The sequence below is a fragment of the Colias croceus genome, chromosome 8 (genome assembly GCF_905220415.1).
Source record: "Colias croceus chromosome 8, ilColCroc2.1".
NCBI classification, from domain to species: Eukaryota; Metazoa; Arthropoda; class Insecta; order Lepidoptera; family Pieridae; genus Colias; species Colias croceus.
This window is the reverse complement of record NC_059544.1, coordinates 6,469,655-6,479,901: the sequence shown is the minus strand read 5'-3', so window position 1 is coordinate 6,479,901 and position 10,247 is coordinate 6,469,655. Positions and strand designations below refer to the sequence as shown.

Below are 10,247 nucleotides of genomic sequence, written 5' to 3'. Positions count from 1 at the left end.
CGGACAAACTTTTGTTAAGTTAGCACAATGCGATTGCTGGCGAGTTGATTTTATGAAACTAATTAACACATTAATTTATATTTGAACATTTTCAAAGTTGGTTGAGATTAAATACAGTATGAATGTGCATAAAATGTTGTAATGACTTTTGGACTTTTCATTATGATATAATGAAAAATTGTATGTGAATAAATGTGTCACTAATGCAGTATTTGGAAGACATTTGAGCTTCACAATATAATATGATCTACGTACTACAAAAATAGTTTACTGTACATATCTAAGCTCCAAAATATTTTTAAATGTTACATTTTAACCGTCTCTTACATTAAATTTCTTGTAAGTAAATTTTAGCTAACAGCGAACTTTAATATTTTAAGTTCTCTTTCTTGTAAAATGGTAAGAATTATTGTTATTCATATCCTGTTGAATATGCAAGAATATTCATGACTGGCTCGTTAGCGAGAGGGTCGGCCGCATTTATGTAAAGTATCGCATTAAGTAGTATTTTTTATAACGGACCGAAACTTCTATGAAATGTGATTATAGAAGGGCCGAATCAAATTCCATCCATGTTTATTTTATGCAGAGCTACTAGCCATAAGGTTATAACGTATAGATGAAGACTTTATGACGAAGAAAGTGAGTATTATTCGTACCTTAATATTTTTTTTCAATATTTCATGTAGCTACATTTAAACATTGCTTTCTCGATATGCATTTCATTAATTCATGTAGTTAGGTGATACACACAAAAAGACAGGAAATGATAATTTTTTCACAACTAGTCTACATCAATACATATAATAAAATTCTAGAAAAGCGGTGTCTGTACAATAAATATATGGAAAAAAAAATTAGCAGGTGTTATTACTAAATCGATCACAAACCCAAAACTGTAGTTAAAAAAATTTTTGTCTGTTTGTCTGTTTGTCTGTTTGTCTGTATGTTCGTGCACGCTAATCTCAGAAACGGCTTATCCGATTTAGATGCGGTTTTCACTAATATATTGGAGTAATCTTCATTTAACATTTAGTGTTTATTTCATGTCAATCGGTTCGTAAACAAAAAAGTTATGACCATTTAACCTCCTGAGACCCAGGATTTTTTTTTCTTTCTTTTTTAATAAAAATTAGCTGTATCTGTTCTAATGCAATTATAGATATTAAAAAAAATGGAAAAAAAAATCTTTCGTGGAAAACTTGGGTTTTCTCTATGTCATATATATATTACAAGGGGTCCCAGTTCCGAGTGTAATAAGTTTATGAAAATGAAGAAAAACTACATGGTTTTTTAGTTATTATATATTTTTAAACTTGAATCTAAATATTTATTATTCTATCCATTGTTCTGTGTCTATTTTATGTACCTAGGTTCAAAGATAGGTATTTTTAAGGGTGAGAAACGACCAGTACAAGTATTTTGCACCGGCGCGGCGGTGTATTTATATTGTCACGTCCACCCCTAGGTCTTATTTCTAATCCATCCTCTCGGTCAGCCTCCTCTAATGCTTGGTCCACGTCATGTGCGTCCCCGAGATGGTCTGCCAACAACTGAAGATGACATACATAGTGACGATTCTATTCTGACATGACTCATACTCATTGGACGAATGGAAGAAGAATCATTTTTTGTTATTTGGGCGGCTTCATCGGTATCATTTGGGGGATTATCTTCATCTCAAATATTTATTTATTCAATTAGACTTCTTCCAAAAGCACTTTTGAATCGTCATAACAGTATTAACATTTACCACCGATTCGGAAAGCAGTATCTATGGAGAAAAACCGGCAAGAAACTCCATAGGTCCATCATATAGGTCAATATTTGACTCATCCAGGTGTTGGTAGATCTCAGTATCTTATAATCCTTGAAAATTATAATAAAATCTGTAACATAAACTAAAGAATGTCATATAGGTAATACATGGGGCCCTTGTAACCAATACCAATTTGGCAAGAATTGAGACCGAATGTCTTACCAGTATGACATAATAGAAAAAAATCATATTTTTCACAAGTTTTAGATTTATCTTACAAAATAACTATTGTGGTTGCAGAAATAATATCTATTATAATTAGATATACAAAGATATACTGCAATATACTAATGGTTCCACTAGAAATGTAAGATTACCGACCACGTGTTTGCCGTCGCACAGCCACCGTCAACTTCGAAATGAGAATACTTCAAATCACTGTCACTTATAAAACCAAAAACCGTTTAGTATAGCGGATGACATACCACTACATCGATTTGAGGTATTATTCCCGCATATACGCAAAAGATGGCGTTGAAATATTTTTTTATTGTCTATGTAATATATATATGACCGCAGGCCCCAGGAGGTTAAGTATTCACGGCGAACATTTGCTAAGGCATTCTATTTATTGTACACTGTACAGTGTACGATATAAGTTATCTGTTACAGTTATTCCTATAAATGTCCAGGTGATCATATCGAAAGTCCCCAAGGGTGGGGGGGAGAGGGGTAAGCTGAAGTAGTAGGGGGGAAGGGGTCAAATTAGAATTATGTTTTTTCTAGGTAAATTTTATACATAAAATGTCCTTTAAATTATGTCGATTGTCGTATTATATTTTTAACTCCCGACGCAAAAAGATGGGTGATGAGTGTTTGACAACTATATGTGTATAATACATGTTTGTGCTACCGTAGCTCGCTAACAGGTAATCCGAATTTGGTGCGGTTTTTTTTGTTAGGCAGCATATTTTCATACGCTGGTTCTTAGATAAAGTGTACTTATCAAAATAGGTTCATCCATTTATTATATCTAGGTATATAGGGGTAAAAGTGAAATGAAAGTGAACGACCAAATGAAAGTAACAATAAGTCAAATTTTATCAAAATCGGTTCATCCATTTATTTGATATAGGTATAAAAGTGGTAATAAAAAATGAATTTTGTCAAATATACTCAAGTGACATATCAAATGAAAGTGCATGACGTGTAAAGTATAATTAGAAATATTTAATCAAAATCGGTTCATCAATTTATTATACCTATATATGGGTAAAAGTGGGAATGAAAAAAACTAATATTGTCAAATATCAAAGTGCATAACGGGTGAAGTACAGTTAGTTATATTTTTATCCAATTCGGTTAATTCATTTATTAGATTACAGCGGTAAAAGTGGAAATGAACAATAATCGAATGTGGTCAAATAATATACTCAAGCGGGGCATATGAAAGGGCAAAGTGTGAATTACAATTAGTCATATTTTATCGAAATCGGTTCATCCGTTTATTACATTTAGGGCACTTTAGGGGCGACAGTGGGTATAAATAAACCAAATGGAGCATCAAACGACAGGATATGACGTGTACAATGTACATATAGGTACAATTACGTATAGATATGGTTTACATCAAAATCGGTTCTGCCATTTACTAGGGGTGGAAAGGAAAGGGTTAAAAATCTGTGAAAGAAGAGGAGATATGGGAGCGAGAGGATAGCCACACCCTGGAAATTTTGAACTCTACTCAAAGCCACATAGGCCTGGCCCTTGGAATTTTTTTTTCCTAAATATACCACTTCTTTTGCCACTGTGGTCCATTACAATTTGGGCACGGTTACGGCCCAAATCAATATGATGTAGGAATGTAGTATGGAGGTACATTTGATAGTTCGGTCTCGCTCACTTGAAAATATTACATGAAAATAAGAAACAGAAGTTTAAAAATTTAAAATTTAAAAAAAAAAAATCCCAAAGCAACGAAGATAAAGGAATAAATCATTTTTCAAACTTCCCGACGATCTTAAAAATTAAGTACCATTATAAAAAAAAAAAAATATTTATAGAGGTATATATGATATTATATTATGATAATGTTGGCATGGCAGCCCCGACGACTTTGTTTTTTTTATAAATATTTAAAATGGTATTTATTTTTAAAGATCGTCGGGAAGTTTGTGAAATTATTTATTCCTTTTTCTATGCACTTTTCTTCGTTGCGTTGGGTTTTTTTTTTATTTAATTTTTATTGCACGGTCTAAACGGTTTAGTTACTACAGGCGTGAGACAGGAAAGATCTGATTTGGATTTGGTGCTGGATTTGATAAGAACTGAGTATCGATTAAGCTGATCAGTTGCTGCACGATACATTGTTAATAACATCCATACAAGGAAGGAAGAAATTTGCTCGCCTCCCCCCTGGTGCTTAAAAATAATATGACATAGGTAATGTAAAAGAAATACATAGAAAATTAATAAGGCATTTATTTTTTTTATTTTTTAGCACAGTTCGGTAATAAATTTTACTATCAGTTCTTTTAATTATTTATGGTAGTACGTGTTTACTCAATAATTAAGTTAATTAGTAACTACTATGCAGTCAACTTCGTCCACGCGGACGAAGTCGCGGGCACAGCTAGTTACTGAATATACGTATTTCTAAAGCCTAACCCAAAATAAAAAGCAAATCAAATTTAATGATATCAGCTCTCCACAATAATGTCCACATTTCAGTGATTCAAAAGGCGACGTAAAGCGCAGAGATATATCTCCATCAAAGTTATTTGTAGGGATAAGTTGCCCTTACATTTTTAGCCTGTGAAATGTTACTCGAGGATTTGAAAAATACTTTCATATATTCCTTTTACGATTGCGAAGGTCTGTGATGTTAGATCTAATACCCTAATCAACTCTTTCTTATGTGGCAAAGATATACGAGGATCATATACGTAAACCATTTGGGTCACGGGAATGGCTTCAAAATATTTACAAAATATTTTACTTGCAGAGGTCTAAAACATTACGAATGTGGACAGATTCGAGCACTTTTTGATAGGCACATGCATATTTTTTTATTAATTATGTTTCATCAAAAGTCGATCTTAATTCTCGTACTATATTTATTTTTCATTATTTTCGACAAATAATTCATAATATTTAAACATTTATGTGTACGCTCCTTAAAAATAATACGTGAAATGGACGTGTATTCTGAATGCTCTATTTTAGTGTTCTTGAAAAGCTACGTAGTCTATTGGTAACGGTTAATGTTTCTGGTACAGCGAGAAGTGGAAGAAATAAATACAAAAAGAAACTGAGATACACAGTCAAATGCTTGATTTGGTAAACACAACCATATGTTAAGGCTTATAAGAATATATGCGGTTGCAAAATAAATTTGCCAGAAATGTTCATGGGCTTATTTGGGCAAAGGGAGGTCAAACACTTAAACTCCAGAGATACAAGATTGCAGTCGAGTTGAGGCAAACGAAGCGAGCCATATGAATCGCTTTTATATATGGAAGAGGAATTTTTATAAGCATCCATATTCATCACTGGGTATGCATTTACATTAAAAATAAACCCAATTAAAATGAAGGCTAATATTTGAATAGAGCTTTCTAAAACTAGCTGAGTTGAGTATTAAATGTATATATATAAAATGAGTTCAAATAAATAGATGAATATGTTTATTCTGGGAAAATTGCAATGCCAGAAATGTACAAGAGACCTTGTTGAAAATGTATTTCTTTTGAATTTTGACACCATTTTTCATCTATGCTTCAGCGACCATAGTTCTACGAAGACGTGAATTATTATTATTAACGGTCAACAAAGCGAGTTTAAGAGGAAGAAGAAATAGCTGTGATGTTTGTTTGAAGGAAGACACATTGTGTGTATGAGGAAAACGTGTCAAGAAAGGGTAGGGCTGGGTTATTTCTCGAGCGACAAGGCGTGAACGTCACATCACCTACTTGTAAAGAAACGTAAATAAACGCACATTTAAGAGTGCGTTTGAATCGACATATACATCAGTACCTATCTTTTTGAGTAAACAGGATCTGAACGGACGGATGGAACTATTCTGGTGCACATTAATGATTTTGACGTCATAGATAAAAAAACGCGTGCGTGTACACGTGTTATCGCAACATCACTATACAGAATATAAATGTTTTAAATTTAATCATATTTTGATTAAATTTATATGAAAAAAAACGATGAGACAAAATAAGTATTTATAACCGATGAAAAAATTCGTAGTCTTGTAGTTTCGTAGACCCAGCGTAGACCTCGCGTAGCACCTGATCTATACGGAAAACAACAATCTCCTTTAATTTCATTTACACTTTATTCAAAGTTCAATTCTGTGCCTCCAGTGAATAAGGGAATAACTCAAAAACAGCACTTTTCAGGAGAGACAAAAAACTATATATCAACACTAAATCTTTATAACTTCAAATTTTTAAGCTTGTATGGGTAAGATATGATGTAAGACTTTAGTTTTACATATGAACAGATATTGTAACAACCCCATAAATATACTTTTTTCGTGTTTTTTTGTAGTTGTGGCCTTATGAACGAGTACTTCATGGAATAACTCAATGTATTCACATAATTTTTTTTTGCTCTTTGCAATATAACGACTTATGCCCTAATGCACTATGTTCATAATCACATAACACGACTTATATTATTGCCAGCTTTGGTTTTATAGAAATGATGCGACTTATTATGCTTGAAATTTTTGTACTTTATGACTCAATTGAGGCCTTTTAGTGGAACAACCATGCACATAGCTTGAAAAACGAATAAAATCAACGGATTTTTTATCGTTATTAGATATAATAAAAACAAAATAACATTTAGGTGTTTATATGCATTTAACCCTAGAAGTCCAATCTACGTAAATTTGACGTACACCGCGGCGAAATATCTTTGTCTTTTCTATATTTACCATCGAATCGCTTCGAAATCCAGAACCAACTCATTAGCCGTCGAGACCTAGCAGTACATAGTTGGCTCATCCCGGTAAATTCCCCTATTTTGTAGTAAAGAGGATGTTGTACGTCATTTTGACGTATAATTGGGCTTTTCGTATTTTTTACGATTGTTTCAAATTTTTTATTTTGTGATTTATTTGAATTTTTTTTTCCAAGTCACGTTTTACATGATATAGTATTATATACTATATATTGAGTATAAAATAGGATCCAGAAAACTTTAATACTAGGACGAAAAACATTCAATTTTAGTAAATGACGATTATTGTCCTCCGCTGGATATTTGGATTCCAAGCAAGAGAATTGGGTGGCTGAAGATGTTGTCCGGAGAAAAACCGAATATGTATGTCATGGTGGTTATACATTGAGGATACAAGCACTATAAAGAGATAAGAGAAGCTCGAAAACCATATATTCCTGTATGTTCAGTTACCTTACAGGGAAAGTTATAAGTGGTCAGTGGCGATATTTTACGGCATGATATTATGGAATTTCAACAATTTCTATATCATATAATATCAAAATAATATAGATAAATAAAGAAAATACAATGAGCCGCAAAGATTTTATGAAAAAATTAAGCACAGATTTGAAGGTGCCTTGGATCAATACGAGTGCAAGTGGCACGCACTTTGAAGTATCTTGACAAATACAAGACTAGAATTTTGACAATATCCCAATTTTTTCAAAATATGTGGTACCAGAGTATCCATATTATGTTAACGATAATGCAGGGCCAAAAAAGTATCGATATTGCGGATTTTTTTTCCTATAAAAAAGGCAAATCACCAAATTACAATGGCTAAAACGCAAAATTCATAATAATTGTCAAGACCGGTTATAAAATTTTTTTCTATACGACTATAATTATATTATTATTGTAGTTTGATTACATTAAAAAAAAAGATTAAAGACTAGTTATATTTTATAAAACTTACCCAAATATAAGAAGAAAATGTAAGTTTAACATTTTTGTTGGCTTTTTTTAGATGATTCAATTATCGTTCTGTATTTATATAAACAAAGAGTATAATATTAGCACTTAATGTGTTAATTAAAACTGTATTTTTAATATCTATTGCAAAAAATAGTTAATTTCCATAGAAATATTATTAGTATCCCAAGATAACTGATAAATAAAAAAAGATTGAAAAATATTATTAAGCAAAAAGGAATAGTGTCCGTTGTTTCCGTGCAGTATTCAAATAGACCAATAGCAACACGGCCTTAATGCGAAACAGTCTCATGTCGTCACTTGAACCAATGACACTAAGAGTTGTTCCTTTATGCTCATGTTAGAAAAATGACACATCTGCGTTTATACTAAAATAGTGTTAGCACGGATGGAACAAAATGAATTAAGTCTTTATTCAAAAAGTATAACTACACATATGTCTTTGTGTTCGTGGGTTATTTTGACTCGAGACGAATAGTTCCTTTGCGATTGCCTAAAATGATGGATAAGGTAACTTATACCGTTTATCACACCCTACTTATACCGTTTGGGTCATTCGAAAAACTGGGTTAGGATGCAGCTAGAGATATGACCTTTTGATATGTTGTGTATTTTGACAAGCTGAATCCAATGGTGCAATAAAAACCAAAGGGAATAACTCGTCTTACTCCCTTATTCACTGGAGGCACAGAATTACTTGTGGATGTATTTAAAGAACAAAAAAACGAATCGAAGTAAAAAAAACAGAATACCTCCACATGTAAAGATTACCCTCGCGCCATTTCTAATTACCTCAAGTCGGTGACGGTAGTGACACATCATCAAAGGTACATTCCACACAAGAGCCTTAGGCGTGCTCGCTTCTATTTTTTCTTTTGAACGGACCCCAGTGATTTTATCTATAACTGAAGAAGCGCATTGCCCGCGGCGAACATCGAATGAATACCAGACGACATGCACGATAAGTGAATGACATTTAATACTTCTTATTCTAAGCTTCTTATCGTTTAAATGATGCTTGTATCTAAAACGAAATGTTCTTGATAAATGCAATAAATTAAAATACAGATAGAGTACAGTAAGCGTAGAAAAATTATTAGGTATTTGTTTAGAAATCACAATGTTTTCGTAATATTCTGCTACTTTGTTAGCATTTGTAATATTGAATATGTTACCGGAAATGTATGAAATCAAGGAATTGTATATAATTCCTAGGAAATGTGTACAATTCCGATACCATTTAGGAAATGTATAAAATATTGTTTAAAAAACTATTTAATGCATGCATATCCTAGGAAATGTATAATCTTCCTAGGAATTGTATACAATTCCTATATCGTATTAGGAAATGTGTAAAGTAAATGCTTTCTGTAATAAAACACGTTGTTATTTTTTTTTATTATAGTTCTTATTGATACAGTCGGGTAACAGTCATACCGTAAAAATGTAATAATATTATGTTCATAATTATCTTCGATCGTTCGATCTTCGTCGACGGAGCCCCGCTTCGCGGGGCTCCTATTACTGTGTAGTTTTTTTTTAACAAACCTAACCTAACCTAACCTAACCTAACCTAACCTAACTTTGAGGGCGAATATCTCGGCTATTTTTTATTTTAGGTAAGTTGTTCCTATAAAACATGCTTATATAAGCGTAATCTTTACGATAAAACAATAATAAATAGGTGTTATAATGACACCAACTCCATCAAAAAATTTTTAAATCCTGCGCCCCCTTTGCTTTAGTCCAACCCTTGCCTGCGACATATCAATATCTTAAATGTTTTACATTTCCGATAGCTATTTAGGAAATGTATAGATTTCCTAGGAAATGTGTGTAAAATAATTTATTTCACACATTTCCGTACGATTTTAGGAATTGTATACATTTCCTAGGAATTGTATACAATGACGGATTACATACATTTCCTGTAACAAATATACAAAAAAAAAAACTTTGATATATTTTGTGACTCCAAGATAAACAGTGGCAACTTCATTCAAAAATTACATTCAAAGAACGAAATCGGGGGAACACGTGCGTTTCTAACGGTGTGTGTTTGATGTCAATACTAATTTTTCCTTTCCCTTCTACATCTGTCTTTATACTTCTTATTGCGGTGGAAGCTGATGTGGCAATATTTGGTACTTATCGTTAAATAAAAGTATCAATATTTTGCCTTCATTGCGGAAAAAGAACATGAGCTTTTTCTTTGATTAGCTAGTTGATTAAAATATAGCATTAATTTGATATTAACATATAGAGCTATTAAATAAAGTATAAAAAATATTCTAACGACAAAATACTACAAACATACAATAAAAAACGTCAAAATGCTATAAAGTTCCTAGCCCCATTTCTATTCCGGAGCTTTAAAACAATCTCTACACGAAATCGTCACACCATAAAGGGAATATCTCACTGCGATATCAAATAGATATGCAGCATCAATATCACACAGCGATCAGATGAAAAGTGTGTTATTGAAAAGGTAACACCTGCCGTGGGGGCACCGGCTGACCACGCGCTCGAT

At 32.5% G+C, this 10,247-nt stretch overlaps 1 long non-coding RNA gene across 1 annotated transcript; it reads right to left on the bottom strand.

Annotated features, from left to right (window-relative positions):
• Nucleotides 1-1,494: 1,494 nt before the first annotated feature.
• On the bottom strand, nt 1,495-2,338 carry LOC123693841. The gene is made up of 2 exons (XR_006751722.1): nt 2,141-2,338; nt 1,495-1,889 (listed from the first exon to the last, which is right to left on the bottom strand). It is a non-coding gene; the product is annotated as an uncharacterized LOC123693841 (long non-coding RNA).
• Nucleotides 2,339-10,247: the final 7,909 nt, after the last annotated feature.